Source organism: Humulus lupulus, chromosome X (assembly GCF_963169125.1).
Source record: "Humulus lupulus chromosome X, drHumLupu1.1, whole genome shotgun sequence".
NCBI classification, from domain to species: Eukaryota; Viridiplantae; Streptophyta; class Magnoliopsida; order Rosales; family Cannabaceae; genus Humulus; species Humulus lupulus.
The window spans coordinates 147,797,766-147,816,228 of record NC_084802.1 but is presented as its reverse complement, the minus strand read 5'-3'; positions in this window follow the sequence as shown (position 1 = coordinate 147,816,228).

The window sequence follows — 18,463 nt, the reverse complement described above, 5'->3', positions numbered from 1 at the left end:
GAGGACGACTCCGACGTTAAATAATATGCTTTGGGCATATTAATTAGGATATTAGGTATCGTGGAGTAAGTATAGTCCCTTGATTGGGTTCCTACAATGATAGTTATCAGTTGACAACCGGAGTGACTCCATATGTAATATTGTGTGATAGGAGGTGAAGACCACCCATTTCTGGGGATGAAATGGGAGAAATGAAGAATTTTGGTCCTAAAGCATTTCAGAGGGCCAATGAAGTTACTGGGAAGTATTAGAGAAAACTACGCAAATCTAAATATAGGAATGTGGATTTCCAGGATTGGAGATCTTAGGTTTCTCTGAGTATCACAAATTAAAGAGATAAAATAATTTGGAAGAAAAAGGGAAATTGAACCCTAGGTTGTCAAAACTTTGAGATTTTGGAAAGGAATTAGGCAAGTGGCCTAAATATTAACCTTACCCCTGCATAGGTGGAGGTTCATAGTGTATTTTAGATATCGATGCTAAGGAAAGATATGTAGGGTACTGCACTTGTTTGGATTAAGAAACCTTGGAATTACAGTGAAACTTATCATGTGAAGAAAAGCCAGTGGAGATTCTTGATAAAAAGGATAAAACACATAAAGGATAAGGCTGTTAGCTTAGTGATAGTGTTATAAAGAAATAACATGGTAAAGAACATGACTCTGAAGTTAGAGTCAGATATGCGAGACCGGTATCCCGAGATGTTCAAGTAAATTTGAAGGAAAAGAATTTCTATAAGGAGATGATTGTTGTAACGTCCCAAAGCTTCTAATAAGAGTAAGTGCTTGGATTAATGTCCAGGGAGAGCACATGCTATAAATATGTGGATTATATTAATATATAATCGAGTATGCATGATTATGTGTATTAAATGTGCTTAAATAACCGCTTTTGTTAAAAATGGGCATTTTCGTAATTTTGACTTGTTGATGGTATATTTGCATTTTATGTGCTAAATGCCTGAGACCACATAATTTTATATGTATGGGGAAATTTTTGGTAAATTAAGTTAATTTGGAAAGATATTTGGGTGTAGTGGATTAAATAAGAGATTAGTAGTGAAATTTGAGGATTAGTAGAAATTTACGCAAATGAGCAAAATGACCCTAAGATATTATAAGATATTTATTGGCGAAAGAGAGAAGTGGTCTTTTTCACCATTAGATAAGTGAAAATAAGCTAAGTGATAATTACTACACCTATTCACGTTTGTTTTCTCTCTCTCTCTTCTCTTTACTTTTTTTTAACAAAGTTTGATGTTTGGAATGGGAATTGGGAATTTTCGAGCTTTTTGGAACAATTCCTTGAGGAATTAAGCAACTAGTGTGGAGACGAAGAGCTAGGGAAGTCTTGTTCAGCCAGGGCTTCAAAAATTGGGAGGTATGGTAATGATTATTTCAAAACAAATTCAGTTTTGATGTGTTCTTGATGGGATCTTGAATTTTGATCTTAAATGTTTTATTTGATAGTTTAAATTATTATTATGATTTCTTATGATGTTCTCATACCATATGTTGGTGGTTTGGTTGGATTGCATCGAATTTGGGCCATTAGTGTTCGTTTTGGTATCAAAAATCGAAGGGGAAAATTGCAATTCCTGGGTTTTTTGCAGTTGCATCACGACGCTTGGATAGAGTGCCGCGACACGCTTGAGTTTCCTTGAGGGAAGGGTTTTCCTCTGACCGTTGTGGCGCCGCAGCGCTCTCTAGAAGTGCCACAACACAAATTTTAGAAGGGGTTCTCATTTTGTTTAGAGCCACAGTCCTGCGAGGGGGGGGGGGGGGGGGGTGGGGCGCGATGGCACTAATGCAATTTTAAGGTGAATTTGTTTAGGGATTAGGGGACTCACTTAGGGGCTCTGGGGACGATTCCATTAGCCAGTTTAATGGAATGGGAGTTCCAGAGAGCTTGTGTAATGCTCTACTAATCTAGGACTGTTACATTGTGTGTTGAAAAATAGTGCTTGACTCCTTAAGTGATTCATTTGGACTTAAACATGTAATTAATGTTAAATAAAGGATTAGGTATTAATTATTTTGGCCAAAAGAATAATACTGTACATTAAAAGTTTTAGAATATACATGGGATTCTATACAAGAGTTTATAAGCAGTTACAATTATAAACAAGGTACAAAGTGGCCGACGTAAGCAACAAAATGAACAAAAACCCTAGATCCCTGAAAGAAGTCTGGACTGTGGCAGTCAAGCAGGCTGCATATGTACACGTCACCCCCGGAGCTCTCCAACTCATGGCTGGTCTAGCTTTCCTTTGCACTTATCTGCACCATGAAGCACTCGTGAGCCAAGGCTCAGCAAGAAAACATAAACAAATAAAACAGATATCTAGATAGACATTAACATGTACTGTATACTTTATTACCACAATTGGTTCACATAGATATTCTAATCAATATACGACTCATGCAGATTAGATGGATATATCACCCCCACAATGGTTGCGATGTTACGATGAATATTGCACCCATGTATTGGCCCTGCCACTATGGCCTACATTACGCATGTAATGATGATAACGGCCTCACGACCGAGCGATCAAGATCAAAATCAATCATCATAAACAGTTATAACAACAAAGTTTTATACAAAGGAGACATTTAACTTTAAATAGATTCATGACACAGTCATCCCTGTGTCCTATAATTGTAGCGCATCCTCTACACTCGATGCAAGGGTCGGTTTCTTACCTCGTGTCATGAATAGATAGCATATCGCGACCCCGAGTGCGATCAATTCCTCCCGTGACTAACAGTATACCCTAGACACACTATATTAACGAATATCATTCAAGAACTAGACCAATTAAAAGAGTGAAGAACGAGTCCTAACAACCAGGACCTCAGATTCCACTTAATCGGGTAGTGGAATCGTTCCCAAGCCCTTAGTTTTGGGTTCCCACAACCCAAATCCTGATTTCTCACTTTTTTCTCATTTTAGCACCGACACTCATCTAGGCAGAGAGCCCACACCCATGATACTCTATACATTCAACGTGATGCTAAAGAGGCTCGAGGCACCCCTGCGTCGATCGAGTTCATGAAGGTTGCGACGCTCCAAAAATTGCCCTACGGCGCGGCCTTGAAACACAGAATTCGTTACAATTTGTGAACTTGCAAATTCTCCCAAAATGGTCCCAAGACACGGTTTTAACAAAAATCGAAAATAGGAATGTTCTCACCAAAATAGAAACTGAACAACAACAACCCATAGTCTCCAAAACACTCCCAAATGCAAAATTCAAGAACTTAACAAAACTAACTCAAAAACTTAAAAAAAATATATGATTACCTAGGAGAATCAAGCTTTCACCAGCTGGAATTCAAGCACCCTGATAGTTCCCACTCCTCCACAATAATTTAAGTCCCATCATAATTCACTTATAAGATAGAATTCAACAGTTGTCTTTAACAATCAAAGAAAATCTCTAGGGGAGAAAAATAGAGAGAAAACGAGAGACAGAGAGAAAAAGAGAAACGTTAGAATGAGGTTACCTCAGATTAACTAATTCTTGAACTATACCCCTAATAAAAGACTATAATACCCCTGCCCACTAAACATCTCCTCAAAGCCCCTTAGGGCAAAACGATCATTTGACATAACAATTCCGCTAAACATCAAATTTCACTTAAAATTCCCAATTAAATTGCACTAATCACAAAATACCATTATTTTCCCCAAATACGACTCATTCTCCGATGAGTCTAGGTGACTCCTCAAATTACCACAATAACCATTGGCTCACCCCGAGCCGGGTATTTATCCTTGCTGTGACTTTTTCGCTAAATCGCTCACTAGGGTAGCCTCGCGCCGAATATCTCAAATATATCAACAAATTAATGTGGTCCCACTCATAAAAGATATATAATGATAGATAAACCATCAACAAGCCAAAATTATGAAAATTCCCCTTTTAAAAGAAATGGCAAACAAGCATATTCAATACACTGAAAACATGCATAAAGAGTCATATCATAATACAACACATATAATTCACATAATCACATATATAATCACAATTAAATCATAATAACACATTAATATTTGGGAAATTTGGGATGTTACAACTATACCATCCTTATACAAATTTCTCCCTCAAAATTTTCTTGAATAGCTCAGAATATTGATCCAGCATGTTTGATTCTAATTCCAGGTCGCCTCCTCGACCTTGTTGTTCCTCCATTACACCTTAACCAAAGGTATAGTCTTGTTCCTCAAGACTTTATCCTTCTAACCAGAATTTTTATTGGATGCTCTGTTGGGAATACATTTTACAGGATCATAAATATTTTCGTGTATGTTTCATATATTAAACAAATTAGCATGTAAAACTACCTAGAAACTTGTTTCTAATGAATATCATTAAGTAAATCAAATATCAAAGTTGAAGAATCTTACTTTTACGCAACGGATATTGAAACCTTCCTCACTCACTCTAACCATTGTTCCTTTCTGTCACAGAGAAATTACAAAAGACTGAGCTAGATCTTCAAACTATACAGTCTTCTACAATTACCTTTGATCATCTAAAATAACATGGGCAATGCTCAACACATGAGATGAGAAAAATTATAGAGAAGAAGAGAGAATATGAGTGGCTAAAATTGGCCTCTTGAGTCTATGTTTTTGTTTTTTCACTTCACTTTTTCAGATCACAAAACCCTAGACATAAGTACCTATTTATGGAAACACTTTAGGGTTAATTCAATCTAATTAAATAATTAAAAAAATAGCTTAAAAATCCCTATATGGCTAAATACTATATATTTTTCCAAGTCTCTAGATTTTTCCATTTCAAATTCAAAGCATAAGAATCTTTAAATTCAAATACTATTATTTTCTGTAATTATATAATAAAACAAAACATTTATTAACTAATTAAATAAATATAATATAATATATATATAAACTGATTTCGAAATCTTGTATATACGAAATCTTGTAAAGTTTTATCAAAAGATTATATAATATATATAATTTTAATTATATTTAAACAGTAATTAATTAAATTATTTATTGAAATTAACTAATTATAATTTGAACCTTGATTTAATACCATATATCAATTTGAGACAAATTTGTCATAATTAATAAATTTGCCAAATTTTTTCTTTTCTTCTTTGAATTCCACATCTTAGTAAAATTGTCCAAAATTGACACCAAACAATTTTGACAATCCAATTTGATAATTAAATCAACTAATCGAGTCTGTCTAGATGATTTAATCAAAGGCATTGAGGGGACCATGGACCCATGAATTCAAGCTCCCATAGGTTACTGTAAAATTATTATCGAATAATTTTACGACCTTATTAATTCCTCGTGACTCCACTAAGGACTCGGAATTGCACTCTTGAAGTCATATAACGCATTACACTTAAAGTAAATATGTTATCCATTGCTACAACATTAATTTTTCATTCAATCCTCTATAAATGATCTACAATTAAGTCAGGTCCAAATTACTGTTTTATCCGTCATTGTATTTTATCCTCAAATACCATTAAGTTCCTTGTAAATGATATTTCCGTGAACTTTAAACACAGAAATGAGTACTCAATTATTTAACTTGTTGAACCAAGCTATAAGGTGATCATCATTTCAGTTAGAATACTAACCACTCAGAATTGAGATTGAATTGACCTATGGTCAACTATATGATATGACTAGAATAGATAATAACGGTATGTTTACTTATCTTATCAACTGTCAATATCGGTCCTGTCCGATGTAACAAATACATTCGATCTTATCTACTTTGCTAATGTTCTGGAAAGAACATAACACTGTAATGTGTAAGTAGATCATATCGTAGATTGGCAAGTCAGTGTAAATCCAGTGCACTGACTAATCTTAGGACTAACTTATTTTGAACATATAATCATATTTATATTCCACTGTGATTACATCACTATAAATATGAATAGCTATATGCTCGTGATTTAATAGAAGTTTATATTAAACAAATAATCATGAAAATAAAACATGTGAGCAAACTGATTGACCAAGTCAAAAATGATATCTATTGTTTTATTGATAATCAAATGAGATTACAAACAAAATTGAGTTTTAATAAGGGGATAACACCCCAACAAACTCCCACTTGCACTAATTGAAACTAATGCCTTAATTCTACTACTCCCATTTCCTTGATATGCTTATCAAATTTTCTTTCTGTCTTTATAAACAGATCTCCAAGATTGTCTTCAGATGCAATCTTCATAACCTTCACATCTCCTTGGCCACATATTCTCGAATTATGTGATACTTCCCTTCTATATGCTTACTCCTCTTGTGACTTTGAGGTTCTTTTGAGTTGTCTATCCCTCTTTTGTTGTCACAAAACAACACAAGTGGTTTATCCATATATGGAATTACACCAAGGTTTGAATATAACTTCTTTTGCCAGACTGTTTCCTTATCTACTTCAGATGCAACTATGTACTCAGCCTCCATGGTGGAATCTGAGATCGCAGACTGTTTTACGGTTCTGCTTATGAATGCTCCACCCTCAAAAGTAAACACCATTCCAGAAGTAGACTTCCTGTAATCGACATCGGTCTGAAAATCTGAATTGGTTTAGCCTATAGGGTTCAGAACACCGCCCTTATAGACTAACATATAATCAATAGTCTGTTTTAAATATTTCAAGATATGCTTAACTACTATCCAACATTCCGGTCTTGGGTTTGACTGAACTTGCTCACCACTCCCACTGCATAGCAGATATCTTGTCTAGTACACAACATAACATACATCAAACTTCTAACTGCAGATGCGTAAAGAACTTTTCACACTACATCTTCCTCTTCTGGAGTCTGGGAGACTGCTTCTTTGAATGATGAATTCTATGGCGGGACGGTAGACGTTCTTTCTTGGAATTTGACATTGAGAAACGTTCAAGACATTTATCAATGTAAGATGCTTGAGATAGAGCTAAGAGTTTTTTATTTCTATCCCTAATGATCTAGATACCAAGAACATAACCCGTTTCATCTTATAATTTCTTAACATTGTTTCCAATGAGTAAGATATCATTTACATAAAGAACCAGGAATATCGCTATTCGATTTGCCCTTAGTTGGTAAACACAAGGCACATCAATATTTTGTTCAAGGCCATTGGTTTTGATTATTTGACAAACCTATGATTCTTGGAATGAGAAGTCTGCTTAAGTCCATAAATGGACTTATTCAACTTGTGAACTTTTCCTTCTTGTCCAACTACTTGAACTCCTTCTAGTTGACACATATAAATGACTTCGTCAAGCTTCTTGTTAAGAAAAGCTATCTCGACATCCATTTGACACATCTTATAGTAGGGAGCGGCAGCTATTGATAGGAGGATGCAAAGACTTAAGCATGGCTACCAGACTAAAATTTTGCTCATAGTCGACGCCTTCTCTTTGGGTATAACCCTTTGCCACTAATTGAGCTTTCTAAGTTTTGATCATTCCATCCACAACAAGGAAAATGGGCTTTTACTTCGGTTTTCGCCAAAATTCGCAACCACAGTAGTTCGGAGCGAAGTAAAACTAGTTAAAAACCGAAGTAGAATCTCCACTTTCTACTTCGGTTTTTACATAATAACCGAAGTAGAAAGTGAATATACGCGACCATCCTTGACACTTTCTACTTCGGTTCTTAGGTAAAACCGAAGTAAAAGGGCTACTTTCAACTTCGGTTTTTACTAAGAACCGAAGTAGAAAGGGGACATTCTACTTCGGTTCTTAGTAAAAACCGATGTAGAATGTGCCCTCCTTTTTATTTAATATATATTTCTGATTATTTTTAAATGGACGATTTCTATTTATATATATATATATATTTTAGGCCTAATTTTATTTAAATGGTCTAATTAATATATATATATATTTTGGACTAATTCTTTTTCAACAATTTAATTATATGAATTTACAATTATATATATTTTTACAATTGAAATTTGTTAAGAATTTTTTTTGAATGAAAAAATGATAACTTTTATTAATTAAAAATGTTATACATGAGCATATAAAACACAAGTACTTAAGTAAGATAACTAGCCTTAACATTAATACATTTACAAAAAACTATACTTACAACTAAACGAACTTATAAACAAAATAGGCTTACTGATAAATGTATGTCATCAATTGACCTAACCATTCGTGTTGGATTGGCAAGAGGTCTGCAATCTCACAATATTGCGTCTTCCCACCAAACGGTAAAATTAATAAATATAAATTAATTTTATAGATTATCGATATCAAAATAAGTTATAAAAAATGAACTTACTTTTTCTTTTAGGGTTTCTATTGCATTTGATGCCCGTACACTATATAAAATATTTTAGTTTAACTTAAGTCACCGTTCTTTTATTTTTTAGTGGTAATAATCCCTAACATTCATGTTTAGTCCCTATTTTAATGCACGAATAACGGGTTTGAGAAAATATGCACAAATTACGTAAAGTTGGAGATTTTTGCCAAATAAAAATATATATATATATAAGACTTAAATGATACATTTGTAAAAGAACAGAGACTTTAGCCGTTAATTACCCTTAAAAATAAACATCATGTTTAATTTAGCAAGCATGCATTATCTAAGTTTAGCCTCTAATGTTAAAGCACATTAATGGATATATATTTATATATACAAGGTATTTCTTAAAATATAAAAGCATGTATTATTTATATATTTAATATCTAAACTAAAATATTATAGAATTAAGTTAAATGCATCAAATAAAAAATCAATATCATACCAAAGTGCTCTAACACGCCCTGGGTGCTCAGGTGTCCCTAAAGCTTGCGTTAATATGTCATTCCGACCCTTTGCAATGATTTCTCCACTGCTAACTTTTTCTTTTAGCACATTCTGTGGAACAAACCAATGGTCACTTATATTAGTGACTTATAAGAACTTTATCATTCCTACATTTGTAACAACCCAAAATCGCTAATAAGGCTTAAGGGCCTTGATTAGTGTGCCTGGAGGGCATAATGGGATTTTGTGTGTGACTTTAATGAGTTAAATGCATGATTATGATTTAATGCATGTTATATGACTATTTGAATATTTGAGATGCATGACTATGTGAATTAGTATGCATGTAGACCTGATTATCTTAGAAAGAGCATAATTGTAATTTGGCCATTTTGGGCATGACTATGTTGATATCTGTGATCTGTGACTCGAGACGATCCTAGAATGAGCGGGTTAGAGGAAAAGTCAAAGCGGGAATTTATACCCGGCTTGGGGTTAAGCCTGGGGAGTTTAAATGGGAATTTGGAAATATATTGAGGTTAATCTTGATGATGAGGGATATATTTGGGGATTAATTAGGTGTTGGGTAGCAAGCGGGAAATTATTAGAGACACTCGAGGAATTAGTGGGAAATGGGTAAAATGACTAAAATGGCCCTACATGGACAAAAAAGGGTTAGATTTAATAGGGAGGGCATTTTGGTCTTTAGGATTTTTAGAGATAAGTTAAAGGGAGCTTTATACTTAGTGGAATTGGTAGAAAATGAGTGATAAGGCTGAAAAAAAAAAGAAAGAAAGAAGGAAGAAAAAGGAAAAGAGAGAAAAACTGAGGGGTTTGGTTTCAAAGGAACGGTTTGTGGCTCTCCCACCATTTCCCTTCATTTTCTTGGAGCTAAGCTCAGTGGTGAGCTAGGGTAACTTGAGCATCAAGGATCCTAAGCTCGACTTGAAGATTGACAAGGGATTAGCAAGAACACATCAAACATTGAGGTAAGCTTTTAGAAGTTTCAGTTTTGGGGCTTGACTGGTTTGACCTGTGTATTTGAGATAAATAGATGGGATTTTTGGGGAAATCAGGCCAAGGTTGTGAAGGAGCAAGCTAAGGAGGTTTAGGGTTCAACTCAAGGTCAAATTTCCATCCACGGTATGATTTCTAAGTCCTTAACTTTGATGTTTGACTGAATTTCTGGGTTTAGGGTTCATTGTGGTAGATCTTGAGTTTTGGGTTGCTTGAGCTTGGGTTATGAGTTCTTGGGATGCTTGGGATGAGTGTGAGGTGTTGATAAGTTTGTTTTTGGGTTTGGGAAAGATTTGGACAAGTTTGGGGTTGAAATGGTTGAAAGAAATCGCAGAAAACGATTTTTGGGGTTGCCAGTCTACAACTAGAGCTACAGCGCTAGTCTTTGGGCCCTGTAGCGCTAGGCCCTGTTTCTGGGGATGTGTTGTTCTGCTTGTAGCACTACATCGCCCTCTGAAGAGCGCTGTAGCACTGCACTGTTCACAGAAAGGGGTTTTTGGGCTTTTGTTGAGGGATTTTGACCTAGGGTTCGGGGCTCGATTCCACCACCTTGTTTTGTGGATCTAAGACTTCTCGAGGGCTCGGGATTGGTCCTGAGGCTAGGTTTTGGACTTGAGGTTTGGTAATGACTTTGACTTATGGATTCTGTTTAGGTGAGCGCTAGGGCTCGAGTAGGATCGCGCTCGAGGAGTCAGGTGATCAAAGCTATCGAATTGAAAAGTAAGAAAACTGTAACACCCGAGAACAAGGCATGGGCCCACAGTGTTATTGCAGGGCATGGCCCTAGATTGTATTATGTGCAAATGTATAACCTTAAATGAATTACTATATGTTTGAATGATTATTTCGAAATGTACTATATGTGTGATTATAATGAAACGAACGGCTAAGGCCGAGAGCGGCGAAGGCCGAGAACGGCCTTGGGGCCGGAAGTAACACTTATCACATGGAGTGCTTATAGCCAGGGTGGGACCCAATGGATACATGAGTTATCCTTACGGTAAGGACCGAGACCCCAGGCTTTGGTAAGGCCTCTGGGGCGGCATGGCCGTGCTTGTTCAGTTTGATGGTTTTCCTATTTATCAGTGGATGATATGTCAGCTATATTCTATGCATATGTTATATACTGTATGAGTTTTCTTGCTGGGCTTCAGCTCACGGGTGTTCTGTGTGGCAGGTAAAAGCAAGGAGTCAGTCAACCGGCCATGAGTATGGAGAGCGTGGGGGCGGCGCGTACATGTTCGGCCTGCCCGACTGCTTTGGTTGGGGGCATTTTGTATATGGCTGTATTAACTCATTCTTTTGATAGTTAACCAGGTGTAAATCTATTTTTGAGTTGTAAATATTTTGTAAACCTTATTTCGGGATCCCAGATGTTTGACACTTAATGTTTTCAATGAAACTAAGCATTTTCAAAGACTACAGCCTTAATTTCTAATCAAGTCACACTATTGGTTTTAGAAACCTCGAAGAGTCAGTTAATTGCACAATTTTCGTCTAAAACTCACTTAGTAATGGCCCTAAGGTAGTAGTGCGTTACAACTTGGTATCAGAGCCAGGTTTATTGGTTCTGGAGATTGACCGAACATGTACGCACGCTGCCATTGAAAAGCTCGACTCAGGGTTGATTGGTATGGTTGATTAATATATATCTGATTATGTGTTTGAATGCCTTGTGTGCCTGCTTAAGTTATTATGAGCATGATGAGTGAAATAACATATGAATGATGCCAGAGCAAGGCCCGTTGTGTGCTAGATGAAATCTGTATGTTATTTGGATTGTTGATCTTGGTTGTTGTTGAGATTGAGAGTTGGAATTGGATCTTGTTATCATGCCTGATGAGCGGTGTCACTGATTGTAGACATTTAGTTGTAATGCCTCGGCAATCATCGAGACTCCGCGGCATTCGGGCCGAGGATGACAATAAGGGTTAGGACCCTCCACCTGCTCCTCAGAACTGGCAGCAGATATTAGCCGAAATGGAGGCTAGATTGAAGAAAACAAAGGAAGAGCTTAGTCAGTTGAGGCAACCGTCTCCTCCACCAGTCACCGGGTTACCACTACAGCCGAGTGTAGCACCAGCTCTAGTTCAGCCTGTAGTTGAGAACAGGTTGGAACCTTTGTATGAATGATTCAGAAAACAGCAACCTCCTACCTTTGAGGGTGGAACAGACCCACTGCGAGCTGAGCAGTGGATGAATATGATGTCTGTAATCTTGGATTTCATGAGGGTTGAAGGAAAGGAGAGGGTTGATTGTGCCAGTTATATGCTTAGAGATGATGCACGAATATGGTGGGATGTAGTAAGGCAGCGAAGGGATACTGCAACTATTACTTGGGAAGAATTCAAGAGACTTTTTAATGAGAAATACTACAGTGTAGCAGTTCGAGTTGCGAAGGCTGATGAGTTTATCAACCTGACCCAGAGCAGGTTATCAGTCACCGAGTACGCCCTGATATTTGATAGATTGGCGAAGTTTGCGCCAGAGCTAGTGCCGACTGATGCGGCTAGGAGATAGGTTTATACGGGGATTGAATGTGATGATCGCCCATGATGTGAGTATTACATTGGCTCCAGAGACTACTTATGCACAAGTGGTGGATAAGGCCCTTACTGCTGAGAGGGCTGAGGATCAGATCTGAAAGGATAGCGCTGCTAGGCGCGATACCAGGAGGACAGTGCCTCCTTCTTCTGGGCCTAGTCGGGGCAGCGGCCCCAGTGAGCAGAAAAGAAGAGCACCAGATTCATTTGTTCCTTATGGTTCTGATAGGAGGGTTCGCGGTTCTGTTGGTGGCCGTCAGGGCGGAAATGACAGCTGGAGGAGCTTTATGATGTGTCCTCGATGCAGGCGACGGCATCAGGGCGAGTGCCGGGCCAGGGCATGTTTTATTTGTGGGAGCACCAATCACTTGAAGAAAGACTGCCCACAAGCTAAGAAAGATGAGCCAAAGCAGGGAGACAGCCTCGCTCCTGCTAGGGTTTTCACTTTGACTCAGACTGAGGCGGAGGCCAGTCCCTCAGTTGTGACAGGTCAGATTTTTAGCGCCGGTTCTTTGTATACTGCATTGATTGATTCGGGTGCTACTCACTCATTTGTATCTGCTTGGGTGATTGATCAGCTTTGTAGACCTAGTATTTTGTATGCTAGGGGTCTTCAGACTTTATTGCCAACAGGAGAACTGGTAGTCTCTAGGAGGTGGGTTAGATCATTACCAGTAGTAATAGATGGTAGAGAATTGTTTGTTGACCTGGTTGAACTAGATATGGATGATTTTGATATAATACTAGGAATGGATTGGTTAACGCGGTATGGAGCAACAATTGACTGTAAGCGGTGAATGGTGACCTTTGAACCAGAAGGCGAGGTACCCTTTGTGTTTGTGGGAGCGGTGAATGGACCTCGGGTGCCTATGATCTCAGCACTAAAGGCTAGAGACCTGATGCAGGAGGGTTGCATAGGATTCCTAGCGAGTATTGTAGATTCCTCCAAGGTGGCGGCAGTGGGACCGAATGAAACCAGAGTGGTCTGTGAGTTTCCAGACTTGTTTCCAGCAGATCTGCCAGGATTGCCGCCACAGCGAGAGATTGAGTTCGTCATAGAGTTGGCTCCGGGAGCAGAGCCAGTGTCCAAGGCACCCTACAGAATGGCTCCGGCAGAATTAAAGGAATTGAAGATCCAGTTGCAGGAACAACTGGATTTGGGGTTTGTCAGAACGAGTTTCTCGCCATGGGGTGCTCCAGTATTATTTGTTAAGAAAAAGGATGGATCGCTCAGGATGTGCATTGACTACAGGGAGTTGAATAAGTTGACCATCAAGAACAAGTATCCATTGCCTCGGATCGACGATTTATTTTATCAGCTTCAAGGGAGTACAGTGTTTTCAAAGATCGATCTCCGATCAGGCTACTATCAGTTGAGGATCAAAGAAGAGGACATACCAAAGATTGCTTTTCGGACACGGTATGGGCATTATGAATTTCTGGTTATGTTTTTTGGATTAACCAATGCCCCAGCAGCATTTATGGATTTGATGAACAGAATTTTCAAGGATTATCTGGATAAGTTTGTGATTGTATTTATTGATGATATTCTAGTGTACTCCCAGTCAGAGACAGAGCATGAGCATCATCTGCGCCTGGTGTTGCAGCGGCTGAGAGAGCATAAGTTATATGCTAAGTTTATCAAGTGCGAGTTCTGGTTATCGCAAGTTACATTTCTGGGCCATATTATCAGTAAGGATGGGTTACTGGTCGATCCAAGTAAGATAGAAGCAGTGAGAGATTGGCCTAGACCAAGCAGTGTTCCTGAAGTCAGAAGTTTCCTTGGACTAGCAGGTTACTACTGGCGGTTTGTAGAGGGGTTCTCCAGAATTGCTACTCCATTGACAGAATTGACGAGAAAGAAGACCAAGTATGTGTGGACAGATCGATGTGAGAACAACTTTAAAGAGTTGAAGCGGCGGTTGATTACTGCACCAGTGCTGAGCCTACCAACAGATGATGAGAAGTTTGTGGTCTACTGTGACGCTTCTAGACAGGGTCTGGGATGCGTGTTGATGAAGGCTGGGAAAGTGATAGCTTATGCATCAAGGCAATTAAAGGAGTACGAGCAGAGATATCCCACGCATGACCTGGAGTTAGCCGCAGTGGTATTCGCACTTAAGGTTTGGAGACACTATAGGTATGGTGAGAGATGCGAGATATACACTGATCACAAAAGTTTAAAGTATTTCTTCACCCAGAAGGACTTGAACATGCGCCAGAGGCGGTGGCTGGAGTTGGTAAAGGATTACGATTGTGATATCCTATACCATCCTGAGAAGGCTAATGTGGTGGTTGATGCATTGCGCCGGAGGGGCCTAGGAAGCTGTATAGCTCGAGGCAGATATCTGACAGACTAGCTGGAGAGATGACCAGAGCAGGTATAGAGTTAGTGGTTGGTAGGCTAGCCAACATTACTCTTCAGTCAACTCTCCTCGAGAGGATTAAGGAAGCACAAGGAATGGATCCCCAGTTAGTTGAACGTAGAGAGAATGTCCTAACTGGAGCAGCTAAGAACTTCTCTATTTCTGAGATGGGTTTATTGAAGTACAAAGGATAGATTTGTGTTCCGATTGATCCAGATATTCGGCGGGAGATTTTGGATGAGTCTCATACCACTCCCTACTCTTTGCACCCAGGTTCGACGAAGATGTACCATGACTTGAAAGTTTTGTATTGGTGGTCAGGCATGAAGAGGGACGTGGTGGACTATGTGGCTAGATGCTTAACCTGTCAGCAGATTAAGGCTGAACATCAGAGGCCAGCAGGATTATTACAGCCTCTAGGGATTCCCGAGTGGAAATGGGAAGATATTGCCATAGACTTTGTGGTTGGGTTGCCAAAGACCGTGGGTTAGCATGACTCGGTGTGGGTGATTGTGGACAGGTATACTAAGTCTGCCCACTTCTTACCTATGAAGACAACTTATACTGTGGAGCAGTATGCAGAGCTTTATGTGAAGGAGATTGTTCGACTTCATGGGGCTCCGAGGTCGATAGTATCCGACAGAGACCCCACTTTTACTTCCAGGTTTTGGAAGATCCTACAGAAGGCAATGGGCACACAGCTTCGGTTTAGTACTGCTTATCATCCTCAGATGGATGGATAGTCTGAGAGGACAATCCAGATACTTGAGGACATGTTACAAGCTTGTGTGTTGGATTTTGGGGGATCTTGGAGTAGGTATCTCCCTCTGATTGAGTTCTCGTACAATAATAGTTATCAGGCGACTTTCGGAGTGGCTCTGTATGAGATGTTGTATGGAAGAAAGTGCAGATCACCGATTCACTGGGATGAGGCAGGTGAGAGAAGGTATTTAGGTCCTGAGATGGTTCAGAGGACCAATGAGGCACTTGAGAAAATTAGAGCTCGTATGCTCGCCTCCCAGAGTCGCCAGAAGAGTTATTCAGATCAGACACGCAGGAGCGTGGAATTTCAGGTCGGTGATCATGTATTCCTCAGGGTTTCACCCCTAAGAGGAGTAAAACGATTCGGCGTTCGGGGCAAGCTGAGTCCCAGGTTTGTTGGCCCCTTTGAGGTTCTAGAGCGAGTTGGGGAGGTGGCTTACAGGTTAGCAATGCCTCCAGCTCTATGAGGGGTTCATGACTTGTTTCATGTATCCATGCTTCGGAAGTATGTATCGGATACTACTCATGTGTTGAGCTTTGAGAACTTGGAGTTGGATCGGGATTTATCCTACGAAGAAAAGCTTGTTCAGATCCTTGATAGAAAGGACAAAGTCTTGAGGAGAAAGAACATCACCTTGGATAAAATATTGTGGAGGAATAGCAAGGTGGAAGAGGCGACGTGGGAACTGGAGTCGGATATGCGGGAGCGGTATCCCGAGTTGTTCAAGTAAATTTCGAGAATGAAATTTTCATGAGGAGGGGATAGTTGTAACAACCCAAAATCGCTAATAAGGCTTAAGGGCCTTGATTACGTGCCTGGAGGGCATAATGGGATTTTGTGTGTGACTTTAATGAGTTAAATGCATGATTATGATTTAATGCGTGTTATATGACTATTTGAGTATTTGAGATGCATGACTATGTGAACTAGTATGCATGTAGACCTGATTATCTTAGAAAGAGCATAATTGTAATTAGGCCATTTTGGGCATGGCTGTGTCGATATCTGTGATCTGTGACTCGAGACGATCCTAGAATGAGCGGGTTAGCGGAAAAGTCAAAGCGGGAATTTATACCTGGCTTGGGGTTAAGCCTGGGGAGTTTAAATGAGAATTTGGAAATATATTGAGGTTAATCTTGATGATGAGGGATATATTTGGTGATTAATTAGGTGTTGGGTAGCAAGCGGCAAATTATTAGAGACACTCGAGGAATTAGTGGGAAATGGGTAAAATGACTAAAATGGCCCTACATGGACAAAAAAGGGTTAGATTTAATAGGGAGGGAATTTTGGTCTTTAGGCTTTTTAGAGATAAGTTAAAGGGAGCTTTATACTTAGTGGAATTGGTAGAAAAAGAGTGATAAGGCTGAAAAAAAAAAAAGAAAGAAAGAAGGAAGAAAAAGGAAAAGAGAGAAAAACTGAGGGGTTTGGTTTCAAAGGAACGGTTTGTGGCTCTCCCACCATTTCCCTTCATTTTCTTGGAGCTAAGCTCAGTGGTGAGCTAGGGTAAGCTGAGCATCAAGGATCCTAAGCTAGACTTGAAGATTGGCAAGGGATTAGCAAGAACACATCAAACATTGAGGTAAGCTTTTAGAAGTTTCAGTTTTAGGGCTTGACTGGTTTGACCTGTGTATTTGAGATAAATAGATGGGATTTTTGGGGAAATCAGGCCAAGGTTGTGAAGGAGCAAGCTAATGAGGTTTAGGGTTCAACTCAAGGTCGAATTTCCATCCACGGTATGATTTCTAAGTCCTTAACTTTGATGTTTGACTGAATTTCTGGGTTTAGGGTTCATTGTGGTAGATCTTGAGTTTTGGGTTGCTTGAGCTTGGGTTATGAGTTCTTGGGATGCTTGGGATGAGTGTGAGGTGTTGATAAGTTTGTTTTTGGGTTTGGGAGAGATTTGTACAAGTTTGGGGTTGAAATGGTTGAAAGAAATCGCAGAAAACGATTTTTGGGGTTGCCAGTCTGCAACTAGGGCTACAGCGCTAGTCTTTGGGCACTGTAGCGCTAGGCCCTGTTTCTGGGGATGTGTTGTTCTGCTTGTAGCGCTACAGCGCCCTCTTAAGAGCGCTGTAGCGCTGCACTATTCACAGAAAGTGGTTTTTGGGCTTGTGTTGAGGGATTTTGACCTAGGGTTCGGGGCTCGATTCCACCACCTTGTTTTGTGGATCTAGGACTTCGCGGGGGCTCGGGATTGGTCCCGAGGATAGGTTTTGGACTTGAGGTTTGGTAATGACTTTGACTTATGGATTCTATTTAGGTGAGCGCTAGGGGCTCGAGTAGGATCGTGCTCGAGGAGTCAGGTGATCAAAGCTATCGAATTGAAAGGTAAGAAAACCGTAACACCCGAGAACTGGGCATGGGCCCATAGTGTTATTGCAAGGCGTGGCCCTAGATTGTATTATGTGCAAATGTATATCCTTAAATGAATTACTATATGTTTGAATGATTATTTCGAAATGTACTATATGTGTGATTATAATGAAACGAACGGCTAAGGCCGAGAGCGGCGAAGGCCGAGAACGGCCTTGGGGCCGGAAGTAACACTTAGCACATGGAGTGCTTATAGCCACGTTGGGACCCAATGGATACATGAGTTATCCTTACGGTAAGGACTGAGACCCCAGGCTTTGGTAAGGCCTCTGGGGCGGCATGGCCGTGCTTGTTCAGTTTGATGGTTTTCCTATTTATCAGTGGATTATATGTCAGCTATATTCTATGCATATGTTATATACTGTATGAGTTTTCTTGCTGGGCTTCGGCTCACGGGTGCTCTGTGTGGCAGGTAAAAGCAAGGAGTCAGTCAACGGCCCACGAGTATGGAGAGCGTGGGGGCGGCGCGTACATGTTCGGCCTGCCCGACTGCTTTGGTTGGGGGCATTTTGTATATGGCTGTATTAACTCATTCTTTGGATAGTGAACCAGGTGTAAATCTATTTTTGAGTTGTAAATATTTTGTAAACCTTATTTTGGGATCCTAGATGTTTTACACTTAATGTTTTCAAT